We start from the raw sequence: 15850 nt of genomic DNA on the forward strand, positions 1-15850 counted from the left end.
ATTCTAATCTATGAAGTTTTCCATTTCTAATCTGAATGTTTTTAAAGTGAGTATTGTGTTTTCAATTTTACTTTTGTATAATGCCGGCTTTTTCTCCTCTTCTGGCAAGAAGCAAAGCACTTGAGGCTGTGGAGAAATTATTTATGCCATTCGTTAAAGAGATATGAACGTATTCCTGGATGGTGGTCTGCTGAAGAATTCGGTAAATGGATTTCTTCTCTTGGTGAAGAGAGAAAAGAGAAGAAGAAAAAAAAACCTGAACTCTTTTTCATTTGTAAAGAAAAGAATTAAACGTAACAGAAAGAGAAAAAAAATGGAGAAGCTATAAAAAAAAAAATTAGAAAGAGAAAGTAAGAATGAAAAAAAAAATACATAAAAATATCTTTAAAAAGATTTCTTTGATAGTTTGAAATGTGAGTATTTCATTTGATTGGAAAATAGGATTTATAAAAAAAAGAAATACAATTGATTTACCTCTCGTAGATTTTAGTCATTAATTGTTTTGAGCAAGAGTAAATTATTAAATTTTCTTTTCACACACACACACACACACACACACACACACACACACACACACACACACACACACACACACACACACACACACACATAACATTAAGTTGAAAAATAAATTTTTAATGATAAGGCAAACCTTTCTGGATAAAAAATACTTTACCCGATTAAAAGGAGCAAAAAAAAATAATTTTTTCCAATTCTAATCTGAATGTTTCCAAAGTTAGTGTCGTCTTTATACCGTTACTTTTGTATAATGCTGGCTTTTTCTCTTCTTCTACCGACCTGAATACCCCTGAAAATGACAGACCCGAATACCCCTAAAAATGACAGACCTGAATACCCCTAAATAGGACAGACCTGACAGTAACTTTTTAGTTTGTACTCAGAGGCACTTTAGCCGTAGTTTTCGTTTTATTTAAGAAAACCAAATGACAAAATACTAATGAGCACCAAGCTTTAAGAAGTTGATTCTTAGGGTATTCGGGTTCGTTTTGAACGAATATCACATTTAAAATTGTTGTCGACAAGGAGTTTTTATGATATTAAGACCTTTATCATCCAATGTATTCCGTATTGTTTTCACTGGTCGCCATATTTGTTTTTACGCATAGATTTAATTTTTGAAACATGCCAACTAATGAAAATCATTTTCATTGAGAATACCTTTGATAATAAAGGTCTTAATATCATAAAAACTACTTGTCGGCAACAATTTTAAATGTGATATTCGTTCAAAACAAACCCGAATACCCTAAAAATCAACTTTTTTAAAGTGAGTTTTTAGTTGATACTCAATATTTTGGCTGTAGTTTTTTTTTTTTTTTAATTAAGAAAATCAAATTTTTAGCGATTAAGTATTTTCAGCAGGCATTGATAAGCCCTTGCTTCTGGAGAGGTTGTTAAGGGGAGGTAACCAGGAATTAATTTTGAATTCAACCATTTGATTGAATTCAAACAGCGACTGGTTTCTCTTGCACGGCATAAAATTTAATCTTCTCAAAATAAAATTTTTTAAAAAATACTTCATCAAATTACATGATTTTTGGAATGTGCTAACTTTTGTTCTGTGACAGGTATATACATTATAAAGACTTTTCTGCAGTTTTAATTTTCTTCATTAGTGCGGTCTTGGATATGACCTTAAACTATATCCGATGGTGAGGCCCCAGCTTGCAGGCTTTGGGGAGTGCGGAGCCACCCCTTAATTGCCATTGCTCCGAGGTCCATTCTGACCCGGAGTGGTAGTACCTGTTAGGATCCCAACAATGGGTTAAATAGAAACTGATTGTAAAAAAAAAAAAAAACAAACAAATATATTCTATTAAAATCTTTTTCTTCAAAATCACTGGATTCGGCATTAAATAACCTAAAAAGGGTTGATATGCCGTAAAACACAAACAACCAAACCAACCATGCAAGTCTAAATAAACAGCAATACTTAATATTGCATTGTTTTCAAACATGAAGTGCAAATGTCTTCAATTGCATGTGATTATATATATATATATATATATATATATATATATATATATATATATATGATGATTGCAGCATCTTGTCAGACGAGTGCCACTCCCTCAGATACTTAAAGTCTATGAGTCCAAAAACGACTTCCATCGCCACAGGACCATTTTAATAGCCTGAGGGAGTGTCTATACACAGATGATGTTACAGAGTCTTAGCTTTGTACGAAAGCTTAGTCTCTCTCTCGGTTCCAAATGTTGAGATCCAGCAATAAGCAAGAGCAAGATAGCCAGCAACAAGTTTAACTGCAGACCAGCTTAATGCGAGTACTGGTCTCCCGCTTTATGTTTTTTTTAAACCAGAGATTTGCTTTTTCTAGAAAGGTTGCCTTCACCACGGCTTACGGGAGCCCTCTCTAGCCCAACACACACATATATACGAACACACATGGTGCTAGTTGGCCGTTGGCCCCAAAAAAGGGTTCATTCGCCCTTTGAAAGGTCTTGTTTTTAAACTTTCAGGGAGACTAGCAACCCTCCTCACGAAACAACCCTCCTCATGAAACAAGTCTGGTGGAGGAACCAGTTTAGTCGCCGGTGGTGACCCGACCATGAGGCAGGTAGTACTGGGTTACATGGTACCAGTAGCATATGACATGACCTGACATACATATATACATATATATATATATATATATATATATAAATCACCGAAACAGTGTTTCATGGTAAACAACTGATGATCCCTTGAAAAATAAATTATTGGTATTATAGTAAATTCGAGAGCGAGTTGATGCAGTGATTGCAGGTGATTAAATGACTTACTGACTAGATGGTTTTCTAACGAATGATAAAAAATATTTATTTTATATAGATTTAAAGGTTAAAAACTTCAAAGACTATATATATATACATATATATATATATATATATATATATATATATATATATATATATATATATATATATATATATATATGTCAGGTCATATATACATATATATATATATATATGTCAGGTCATATATACATATATATATATATATATGTCAGGTCATATATACATATATATATATATATGTCAGGTCATATATACATATATATATATATATATATATATATATATATATATATATGTATATATATGTCAGGTCATATATATATATATATATATATATATATGTCAGGTCATATATATATATATATATATATATATATATATGTATATATATATATATGTCAGGTCATATATACATTATATATATATATATATATATATATATATATATATATATATATATCGAAACACCCAAACACAGATGGGAAGGACATGCAGCCAGACAACATGACAACAGATGGTCCATTAGGACAACGGAATGGCCACACCTCATAAACATCAGAGGCCAAAGGGAAGACTGAGAACGAGATGGAGAGGCGACCTGATAAAATACATGAGTCCCACATGGCAGCGGATAGCTCAGGACAGAGTTAGATGGCTAAAGTCCAGGGAGGGGTTCCTCATTCAGTGATAAAACCCTTATTGATTGGTTGATTGATTGATTGATAAATATACTGTCAAAGCAATGAAATTTTAGTCTAGTTGAACCAAAAATGCTGCAAATCAAATTCAATCGTTGTAATAATCATAAGAGTCACAACAGGATGATTCGATATTCCTCTAAATCACTGGTTCTCAAATTTTATACAGTCAGAGTGCTTTTATAGTGCTCTAAATAGTTACAGGTGCACTTTATACTAAATAGGTCTAATGAAACGACAAATAATTCTAAAAAAAATGGTGTAACATAGCTTTTCGTATTATACAGGCTGGCCCACTTAAAAATAGCCCAGAAAATGTAGTAGAGAGGAGGAACATTGTTTAAATTACCTGTAGTGTAATAAAAGATGCTGGAAGTGCTGTCTGTTGACATCTTTGCATTTCTGGGAACGTTTACAACGTTTGCAGATACTGCACGTAGATCTTCTCTGATGATTTTCTTGATAGCGTTTGTAATGTTCTCCTTCATTTGGTCTAGATTGTGAGGATTATTTGCATAAACTTTTTATTTTAAAGTCCCCCAAATATAAAAATCACATGCTGACAAATCCGGGGAACGTGGTGGCCTTAACTCTTTGATTATTGCTCACTCTTCCGTAAACATGTCATGAACTCGTGTCAGTGATCCGTGAAACATGTGTGGCATGTAGCGCCATCTTGTTGGAAAAAGAATTGCATTTTGTCTTGTGGTGTCAGTTGGTCAGTAAGAGAAAGATTAAGGAAATCAGGCTACTTTTAAGTTTGTCTTGTGGTGTCAGTTATTCGTTGAGAGAAAGATTAGAGATATTTTTTTTTTACAAAGGAGTCACCATTTATCAAGGCCCAGAGGCCACTCTAGGATAAGGGTTAAAGAGTATATAATAGTCAATGGGACAATATCATAGTAATCATTCGTAGTGTAAATTCGGAAAATTTGATTACTTAAGGGAACGACTCATCAAGAACTTTTATTTAAAAATGAAGACAATGAAAAGAAGTTTCATTTTAACATTTAATAAACAACTTTATTTGTTATCCTCATTAGTAGCGTGTACACAGGAGAAATGGGTTAGTAGGAGGATTCAGTGTTCGTGCATGCTTGTATTTATAGTAGTTTTGAAAAGAGTTTCTGATGTGGCGATGTAGATTAAGGTATCCGACAGTTAGATATAGGTCAGGCCTGTTGAAAGAGAGAGAGAAAAGTGTTTAATGTGTTTGCATTTGTAGGAGCGTGTGTCCGATAGAAGAGATCGGACAAAGGGTTAGTATCTCGTGGTAGGAAAGAGTATGTGTGTGAAGAGCACGTGGAAGCAAGTTTTGACGATAGCCATGTTGGCTTGTGGTACTCACGTTGGCCTGGAGCTAAAGCCCCAGGTGGTGTTTGCTGCCAGCAAGCAGGGAGAAAAAGAGGAGGAGCGTTGCTGGTTCTGTGTAGTTCTAGGAGGTCCACCCTCCAAGGTTTTGCTTTCTCTCTTTGAGAAGGTACACAATAAGAGACAATGAAATGGAGTTTCATTTTATATTCAAAAAACAACTTTATTTGTCATCTTTGTTAGTAGTGTGTAGAAGAGAGAAACGGCTTAGTAGCTGGAAGTGTTCTTGTGTGTAAAGATAGATTTAATATTATGCCGGCTTGTTGACGGAGAGAATAGTTTGGTTTACACGTGTTTGTAGTCAGTAGTAGTTGGAATAAAGAATTAGACAGTTCTGCGACATAAATAAGCTAAGCTAAGCTAGTTAATGGAGAAAGAAAGGGAAAGGTATTAAGTGTGTGTCTAGTCTATGTATTGACATGAGTAGTCCTATAGTTTGAAAAGAAAGTTTGTGCATACACCACGTGTTGTGGACGAAGGATTAAAGAGTCCTGTGATTTAGATTAGATATCTGACAAGCTTATAGAAAGAGAAAGAAAAGTGTTCAGTGTATACGTGTTGTAGGAGCATGGATACAATAGTAGAGACAGGGGCAAAGGGTTAGTGGCTTGTGGTAGGAAAGAGTATGTATGTGAAGTGCACATGGAAGCAAGGGTTGGACAATAGCCATGTTGGCTTATGGTACTCATGTTAGGCCTGGGGCGAAGGGCCCAAGCGAATGTCTACTGCCAGTCAAGCCAGAGAGAATGAAAAGAAGGAGTTTCTGATTTCGCCTTCTATGTACTCGGTCACGTGATTGAGAGCAGGATTGTGATTAGACAAGCCAGGGAGAAAATGGATGTCAAATCTCGATCCATGAGAATTAAGTCCTGCTATTGTGCTTGTTGCAAGTTCGTCTGCTACAAACTTGTTTACGTTGAACCTGAAGACGACCAATTTGTTGTCAGCTGGAAAGCAGGCAAACAGATATCGTGCTACTTTTAAATGGGCCATCCTGTATATTATTTTTATTGGAATCCTTTGAGATGGGTAATTTGTGTATTAATTCTTTTTTGCGGACTATTATCATCATATTATCCATATATTTTATAAGACCAAAAAATCCAACCTTGATTGCCCTTTGGGATTCGTGGTGCAGTGGATAGTGACATTGAGTCTCTACAGTTCTAGATGAGCATTGTCTGAAGGTAGCGGTTTCAATCCTACCCAAAGCAGGCCAGAGGATTAGTTGACTAAAACGTGGTAAGACAATAACTATGGAAGGCAGTGATTACCGGAGATGCAGTTACAAAACTCGGCATTCATATCCCATAGCAGTTAATCACTTGAAGAAGGCCAGAGTATGAGTTAGCCAAAACGTGGTGAAAATAGCAACAACAGTCTGTAAAAAAAAAAAAAAAAAAGAGAGAATGAATAGCTTCTCATAATCTGGGCAGATGTTTCAGGAATTTTACAAAGCTCACCTGGAAAACAAATTTTGGAAATTGTAAGTTTCCATAGATTTCTTTGTAAAAAGGCATTAAAACAGTTTGCACTAACCGCAAATTAAAATGTATTTATAATTAAATATTTTAAAATTGATGTTGAGTTAACGAATAAATGTATATAATTGTTCATACATACAAATAACATGTTTAGTCGACTTAGACCTGCCAAGTTCCAGTTTTTTTTCAGCTACTTTTACCACGTAAAAACTACAAAAGTCAGCCTGACGAATTCTCACGAGAATGAAGCACAGAATATTCTGTGTAGCTTAATTGCCACGTATATTTTCATAACTTACTACCTAGCTGTACCTATATATTAAGCACTGTTGAAATAAATGATGAAAATTTAAGTTTTAAATTATATCATTGTATATTAATTTATGTGATTAAATGAAGTAGTCATATATATGCATATATGCATATATATATATATATATATATATATATATATATATATATATATATATATATATATGTCATTTTATAAATATAATTTTCACAATCAGTTTTGTCTGTTTTTTGTATCAATAACAAGTCAAATTAGTTCACTTAATTCAACTATCTTTTTGCACACGTTTGATATGCTTTTTTAGAGCAAGTCCGGAATTCAACCTAATTTAAGTAAAAAAAAAAATATATATATATATGGAAAAATTTTTGATGTACCTATGTACATCAAAGAGTTTTCCATATTTTTTCAAAATTTTTTAACTTTATTCGATTGGCAAAATTTTAGAATAATTGGAAAGAAGTGAACCATAGCGGAAATTCAGTCGACTAAAATAAGATGGAAAACGAGGTGAGGAAAGGGAAAGAAAAAAAAATGGGGGGAGTTACATGCAACAAATGTACAATTCAGTAAAATAAATAAATAAAAACAAGATCGTTAAAATACACCCGAAGCGCTTTTCGTTTAGAATAACTTTTCAAGGGTATAAGTCTCTCCTCTCCACTCTTACTCCATTCCACTACCAAATATTCTAAAAAAAAAAAAATAAAATAATAATAATTTTCAGACTTATACCCTTGAAAAGTTAGTCTGAACGAAAAGCGCTTCGCCGGGTGTATTTTAACGATCTTGTTTTTAATCGACTTATTTATTTTACTGAATTGTACATTTGTTGCATATATATATATATATATATATATATATATATATATATATATATATATATATATATATATATATATATATATATATACTAGTGTTTCATCCTTTTGGGAATCATCGGTTCAGGAAGTTACGATTACAGCCGGTCAGGAGATTAAAACCTGGCCATCATACGGGCAATGTTAACTGTGAGAAATACAATTGAAATTAACATTTATATAAAGTGTAAATGTGTGATCTGCACATGTGAGCTTAAGTGACTGACTTTTAATTTCAACTTCTTAAGTTCTTAAAGGGGCTGCCGACTAGCAGGCCAACCGGCATTACTCAGTTGTAAAATACTGTTGTGGTAGAACTAATCTATATTACCTAATAAACTATTCCAATCTCAATAAATAATGGAAGATGAAGCTGTAAGGTGTCAGTTGATATCCAGTAGACCAACCTAGGTCGTTCACCGGCCACGACGAACAACCCACCTATTGTATGCTTTGCAGTACATGTTGTTACTTTATTTTGGTGTTCTGTCTTCTTTGTAACCCTATAACAGGGCTATAACAGTAGCGACATTGAATTTTGAACTCACAGAGGTCACTCGAATTTAAAATACGCCCAACATTCAAAAGAACTCACAACAGAAAGCTGAATTAAACCAAGCAAGTGTTCAGAAAACACTGTGGAAAGGAAAAAGAGAGTAGCTTGCGAAAACCAATTATAGTAAGTGCGTGGGCATAAAAGTTTAAATTCCAAACTCATGGAAAGTGAGAATATTTTCATATTTTTTTCTTGTTGCCTGGGACTGCCACGACATCTTGGTGCACCTGCAAATACAAAAGAAAGAGAAATGCAAACTATTCATGATTTTCTTCTCGTGTCATTGAATAAGTGTGTCAGCGAACGTTTTTTTTTTTATTTTGTCTTACTAAAAAAAAAAAACATACATAGGGTTTTCATCTTTTTCATCACGGTCAACATTTTTTCTGCTGTATGGAAACAGACATTTGCTTTGAAAAAATATTGAATATTTCTGTTGGCATATATATTTTTCTCGTCCATGAAAAAGACATTCTTTCAAAGGAATTTAAAATTGTATGTTCAATGTTCATTTGCAAAGTTATTGAAAGAAACGAATTATTGTTCCCTTTTCCCCAGTCATACAAGGATGGGCGCCTTACAAAGTGCATTGAAACAATTATTAAAACTGCAAATTGAAGAAGAAGAAGAAGAAGAAGAAGAGCAACAACAACAACTATTTAAACACCAGAACTGCTCAAAGTAAACAACAACAACAACAACAACAACAACAATAATAGCACATGGAAGAGCTGTTGAAACAAGCATAAAAAATAATGCGTCCATTGATAATGATACCGCATTTTCACAAGACTTAATATGGAATATTATTGACAATTTCTGCTACGGATCTGAAGAAGCTTATTTTCGTTAATATGAAGATTTCTTTATAGTATCAACTGCAAACAGTGGTCAGTTCAGAAAAAGGTTTGTTTACTATTACAGAAACTACAGACGGCCGAGCATAACAAGTTTGTGGATTTTATTTTACCACAGAGAACATCGGAATTAATTTTTGCCGAGACAGTGGAACTTCTTACAAAACTATTTAGCCCAAGAATCTCTTTATTCCATAATCTTTGGTCATGTCTGAATTTACAGAAGAATGCCAAAGAGTATTTTGCAATGTAAGCAGCCATGGTAAATAAACATTGCAACAAATTCAAACTTGCAGACCTCAGTGCAAACAATTTTAAATGTTTAATATTTGTTTAAGGATTGACTTCTTGTCGAAATACAAAAATTAGTGGGTATGTCCTTACAAAATTAGAAAATGAACCAAACCTAATCCTACAAAAGTTAAAGGAAGACTGCCAGAAAATAGAAATTATTAAAAAAGATTTGATGGATATCGAAGCTGGCGTCACACAAATAAAAAAAAGCAGACAGATAATTTAAAAAACACATCGGAGATCGAAACCAAAACCTAAAGACAGTGAGTCAAATACGATAACAATGAGATCAGCTTGACACTATCTTTAAAAGTGTTTTCAAACCTACTTATTCTTAATATGAAGAATCTGTTATGTTTCACAGCTGTGCAACAGTTGACAAGCAGATAAAAATCTGACAACTCCCAAGTATCAATTTCCAATTTTAACCCCTTAGTAGCCTTTTTCCAGGATGAAAACGGATATAAAAGTATTGCACATGTCTGAATACCCTGTATACTAAATTTCAAGTCTGTAGATTAAAAAATCATTAAGTAAATTAGTTAAGAACTGTCCTCACACACACACACACACACACACACACACACACACACACTTTTATAGATATATAGATATATGAAATCTTTTTTTATTTTTAGTAATTAATAGAAAATTGTAGCAAAAATAAGGCTGACTTTGATTTCTATTTCTTGAGAGATTTTTACAGGGGAGGTAACCAGTAATAATTTTTTTAAATATGGTGGAGTGAGACACAGTTTTCGATTACTCATAAGATGTGATTTTCTTATTTTTTTTAAACTAAGAATAAAAAAAAAACTATTTGATCAATTTAAATGTTTTTTGGAATATAGCATTTTTGTTCCATGACAAACATATGCAGTTTATGAAACACGTTTTTGCTGTTGAATACAAGTTCAGTCTCAGCTGCTCAGGCCATGAGGGTGTGCAAGCTTTTGTCACGGTCCTCATCATTTTGGCAAAATGCGGATACATCGTCAGCAATACTGTCCACACCTTCTAGGATTTGGTCCATTTTTGCTTGGAAGATATCTTGTGAGACATTAAGTAACAGTAAATGGTTCCAGCATACTCATTCAAACGGTGTCCTGCAGATTGTCAACAGTTGTAATTCCTCATCCAGGCGGACCGACCAATATCCCACCTGGGCATCAAATTTACTGAACACTGTGGCTTTTGCAAAGGCTGGGTTTAGTTCTTCCGTCATTGATACTTTGTGCGGACATCTCTTGAGGCTGGCATTGAGTTTCTATGAGTCCATGTATATTTGGAGAGACTTGTCTTCCTTCATGCTCTATGTCAAACTGAAGTATTAGGTTTTTTTTTGGGGGGGGGGTACATGGGCATCACCACTTATCAAGGCCTTGATGTCACTCGAGGATAAGTAGAAATTGGACAATATAGTAATCATTAGTAATGGAAATTTGGTGAATTTGTTAACTTATATGGAATGGCTCATCAAAAACTTTGTCTTCAACTTTTCAGAATACATCTTCCCCAAGGAACCTGTAAATTTTCTCCTTCAGTCTGTCTTTTAGGTGAATACTGCACTTGCATGGAGGGTCAATGAAAGGGTCTGCATCTTCCTTTAGTAGGAGTTTCTGGAGCCCTACAACATAAAATGTATTTATTAATTTTAAGTCCCTATGCTGGCATGGAAAGCTAATGGTTATAAGACATTGAGTTTGGTCGCTTCCGTATGAAGTGAGTTTCACATGTGAATGTGCACGGTGGCAAAATAAAGAGGACTTTTAGTGATATTTTATAGATCTGTAGGAGCATTACTCTATGGGAGTTTGTCGCCAAATGCTCTGGTATCGATTTTCATGAGGAGTGTGCAGTGTGTTCTGTATTTCAAGTGGGGTGGTCTCATATGTGTATGTTTCATCTCTGGGTTTCTTTGTTATACTATCCATGTGGTCGATTTTTTTCTTTCGTCTCCTGCATTCAATTATTGAGTTTTATGCCAGTGGTTGCGGGACTTGCTCCTGCATTTGCCTTTTTTTTGGTGTGTTCCCTTGATTTAGTCTTTTTACAGCACCTCGGCCAATGTTCCTTGCTTGCACATGCGGAGTACTCATCATTGTATGCTGAGTATTCTCGAGGTCTGTAGCTCGTATTGCAGTTCCCACATCTCCTGCTTTGGTTAATACTATATACTCTTTCTGCTTTTGACATTCCACACTTGTTCAGCTAATCATTCCCAGTGATAATGGGTTTCATACTTCAAGCCTTTGGTCAGTATATTGGCTAAGCTGTAGCCTTTTGGTTTGCTATAGAGTTCATTCTGAAAAGCATGATATGGTGTTGAGAATATGATGAGCTCTACAAGTCGCTTGCTCAGCTCCTCATATATAAAGTCGTATTTTTTATGCTAATGTTGATGTGTTGATTTTGAATAATTTTGTGCTAATGTTCTGCTCATGTAATGAAGTCATTGGTGCTTATTTTTGGTACAGCGTTATTTTTAAATAGTTTCTTCAGGTTAAATTCAAGTTTCCCAATATTTTTTTGTTTATTAATTAAATTGTTAGGTGGAAGCACAGAATAGGTACAAAACACTCCCCCTCCCATGTTAAGAATGGCTTTCGAAATAATAACGTTATTAGTTCAGCGCGGTAACAAAAATACATAAGTACCAAGTCATCTAATGATTCATTTGGCTTCTGACAGTATTGCATGAGATAATTTTTGCGGATCCTAAACTTGACATCCACTCTGAGCTGGATTTCAAAGAAGTTCCATAGGTGCTAAGATGATCTCATTTTGTTGATCAATGAGGTCACTGACATTTAAGAGTTTTAGACCTTGATCCGTTATACAACAGCAAATTTTCCTGGCTTGTTTTGTTTCATCGTCTAGCTCTTCATCTACTAGATTCATTTTTTGTTTAAAAAGTGCTATGACTTCACTCAGATTTGGGTCAGACCAGTTTATCATTGGCAGGGGATATGACATAATGTTTTGGTTTCTTTTCTTTTTTATTCACAGCGTTTGTTATTTCTTACCTTCAAACAAGAGTTTTACATTTAAGGCATATGAATGATGAAACAATATCTACTTATGGTTTGCAATGTAGCGTCGGATATATTATTCCACCACCACATGCCGTGTCCTGTGCTGTTTTATTTATTTTTATTTATTTATTTTTTAATGCCATTTGCCTGTTATTTTATAAATCCCACCGCTACCACCATGAAGTTATAATTGTTAGTATTCAGGAAGAAAGCAAATCCGAATGAAAAAACTACCCTCATAACCTTCACAATGACCCTAGGTCTGGGTGGCTATGTCCCTTTTTCACAAAATAAATAAATAAATAAATAAAAACAACTGAGTGAGCTGAGAAAGAAAAAAAGTAACTTATACAAGCTACAATCTTGGGGACAGGGTACTTTGTAAGATTAGAATTAGGGTAAGGTTAGTAGTATTAAGATGAGATTAAAAAAAATTTTTTGTCCTTATGCAGAGAAGGTACCATGCTATTTTTAAAAATTTCTTTTTCTTATAATATTTTCAAGTTAAACTCAAGTTTTACGGTATCTTTCACTTATTAATTTGTTAGGTGAAAATACAGTATAGTTACAAAACACAATCTTTGTTGGAATTTTTTTTGTACCAATAATGGTGCATCCCCCCCCCTGTTTACATTTATTATTTTTTATCTGGTTCTTATATATGATTTTTTGTATTTTGTATCCATTATGATTTTTAGTTTTGTATATTTTGGGTTTGTATAAAACTCCCTTTAATTTGGAGAAAAGGGAAATGCTAGCTCTGTGATGACATCACGAGCCCAGCGCGTATTTCATCCTCTTTTGAAATTCTGCTGATGTGGAGAGTGAACATGGTTCATTGTCCGGCACTGAAAATGGAATTTTGATGACCCTCCTTCAAAGAAGAAAACCCAGCAAAAAATTAATACCCGGTTGTGACAAGACTGACTTCTGAAAATTAACTACATGACTATGGTTTTGCACGTATTTTAGGAGTGAAATTGTTTTAAAGAAAATACCTTTTTTCGTGACAAGGAATTTTGGAATCTCCTATCTGGACAAGCGATGAGGTCTTGCTTCTGAAATTCATCTGTGTGTCTACGGTTTGCATGCAAACATGGAGGGTGAGAAAATTCTAAAAGGACTTTAAACAAAAAAAATGAAAAAGGCACGTGCCTGACTGGCTTTCAATTTGTAAGTACGTTCCTAAAATTAATTTCATATGCGAGTGTGATTAGGAGATACTATTATTGTATTCGTTAATGGATATACACATCTTTATAAGAACCAGTGTTATTTTTTTCATAATATGTTACCTTGACGTTTCATAAGTTTAATGCTCGCAAAGGGAAAAGTTTGTAACTTATTATTATAAATAAAATTTCTTCTTCGTTTCAAATCAAGACCTTTATATTTTATTCTTTACCCCCTCCCCTCTTTTGTTTCATGCTGTTTTTTTTTTTCAGGTTAGTTACATTAGCGTCGAATTTATCTGGAAGCAAGATAAATTCCGTCATCTCTTCCCCATGTTAAGAATGGGTTTCTAATTAATAATGTATATACGGCATAATCAGATTGACACATCGGTTCCCGCTCGATCATCGAAATTAAGCAATGTTGAACCTGGTCAGTACTAATGGGTGACCATTTAGGACTTTCAGGTGCTGTATGTGCTCTCCGCTTATCTCAGCATTGTTTCCAGTCGTCCTGGCCTTCTCCTTGCCACTGGACTCAAATAGTGCCAATTCAGGAGAGGTGTGGTTGTAGATTGTGCAACCCTTGCCTCACAATTACACGCGCTACTACCCCTAAGGGGTATCCGTTGTCTTTTCAAGACTTAACAGAAGCATGGGTGGAATTAATAACGTTATTATTTCAGCAAAAGTATAAGTACCCCCCCACCCTTTTTTTTTTTTTAAAGTAGCTGAATCATAATTCGGCATCTTGGCAAAATAAAAGATTTAAAAAAAAACGAAAGAGAAATTCGCTAGAACCAAGAAACAAATGACAAATTCTTCTTCCTGGATACTCAATAAGCCAGAATAGCGAACATTAATTTATTAAGAAGTAAAAAAAGAAATACGAGGAATAAGTAAGCTAAGCGAATAAAGAAAGAACGGGGAGACAACTTCGATTTGTCATCACTACAAAAACCAGACAAAACTAGTCGTGAAAACATCATAATCGTTCATGAATTACGTCCCTTGTTTTTTGGGGGGATTTTTTTTAATGTTTTTCTCATTTTTTTTACGTTTTTTAATTATTATTTAAATTAAATACAAATAATATAAAAGTGCCAAATAATAGACTAAATAACATTAACATATGCAATGTGTATAGAAAACACGAAATACTATGTAAGGATTTTATATAAGGTATGTAAAGTTAAATTCTAGTAATTTTTAAATTTTACTTTTTAGAGATTTAGGAGATTTTAGTTAGCAAGGGACACTACTATGTGAAATTAAAAGAGTTACTTCCCTTGAAAAAGTATTTGACAGGCAACACTAAAATCGCTTGACTGTACACAGTCTTTTATCATTCATTTATGAACGGGAGGGGGGGGAGCAAGATTATCCTATTCAAAGTCAGCAGCAAAAGGTATTCAATCAGATTCAGTTCCTGATATTATCTTGATCTGTTTAGGCGAGAGTTTCAGTTTAAAAAATTTATTAATTTATTTCTAAATTTATCTGAAAGTACAGATTACTTCGATAAGCCGCCGCCCCCCCCCATCTGCTTGCAAAGAATGGCTGTTATTATTAGAGTGTTATTATTTCAACACGGTCAGTAAATTGCAGATTATTTAGGGTATTTATTTGCTCCCTCACCGAGCAAATTAGGCACAAGGCCGATTTTTAAAGTGAGGAGTGAAGGGAAAATGGGGACCAACTCCCCGAGGAGTAGGGGAGCTGGATAGTGACAATTGGTATGAAAGGTTTCCCCTACATTGACCAATAACTTATATGTGGGGCAACCCCACATATGGTCTTTGCTTAACACTTGTTGCCCAGGCCCCGAAGGACCAGGGTCAGGCTGCAGATTATTTAGACAGCAGCCGGTCCGGTCTTACCACGAGAAGTGGGGGCTTTGTTAACTATTTTCTACTTTCACTTAACAATTTATTACATGAATTAATGCATAAAATAGTATTTAAAAAAAAAAAACTTGGCAAACCAGAAGAGTAAGCGACTCAAAGCATAAAGTCTTTAAGAACTGATGTTGACCGAACAGCAACAAACCGTGTTAGGCAAACACCATTTATTTTTACTTTGAGTTGGAGAGGGAGGGGGCGCTTATGGCAACAAAAACTTCAATCTAAGGGAGATAACCAGCATAGACATAGCAAAAATAAGCATATTTTCCAAGGTGTAAGTTGGGACGCTAAAATAATCAGTGAAACAATGAAAGAATGTTAAATGAAAAAAAATGTTTACACGAATACTATAGCCGTGTTCCGGAAATTGCCGCAGCAGTTTACGAAAAGGAAACAAGTTAGCAAAACAAACGATCGTGCAAATTTTTTTATTATTAAATTCAATTTTTACAGTATCTTTTGTTTGTTAAATTGTTAGGTGAAACTACAGAATAATTAATAAAAAGAA

At 34.2% G+C, this 15850-nt stretch overlaps 1 long non-coding RNA gene across 1 annotated transcript in view; it reads right to left on the bottom strand.

Annotated features, from left to right (window-relative positions):
- Window positions 1-4519: 4519 nt before the first annotated feature.
- Window positions 4520-15850, bottom strand: part of LOC145268302 (uncharacterized) — a 51431-nt gene continuing 40100 nt past the window's right edge. Inside the window, exon 3 of the long non-coding RNA XR_013864868.1 lies at window positions 4520-6269. This is a non-coding gene — a long non-coding RNA (uncharacterized LOC145268302). The remainder of the gene's footprint in view (window positions 6270-15850) is intronic.

The sequence above is a fragment of the Euprymna scolopes genome, chromosome 43 (genome assembly GCF_053919585.1).
Source record: "Euprymna scolopes isolate OS-2025 chromosome 43, ASM5391958v1, whole genome shotgun sequence".
Lineage (NCBI taxonomy): Eukaryota > Metazoa > Mollusca > Cephalopoda > Sepiida > Sepiolidae > Euprymna > Euprymna scolopes.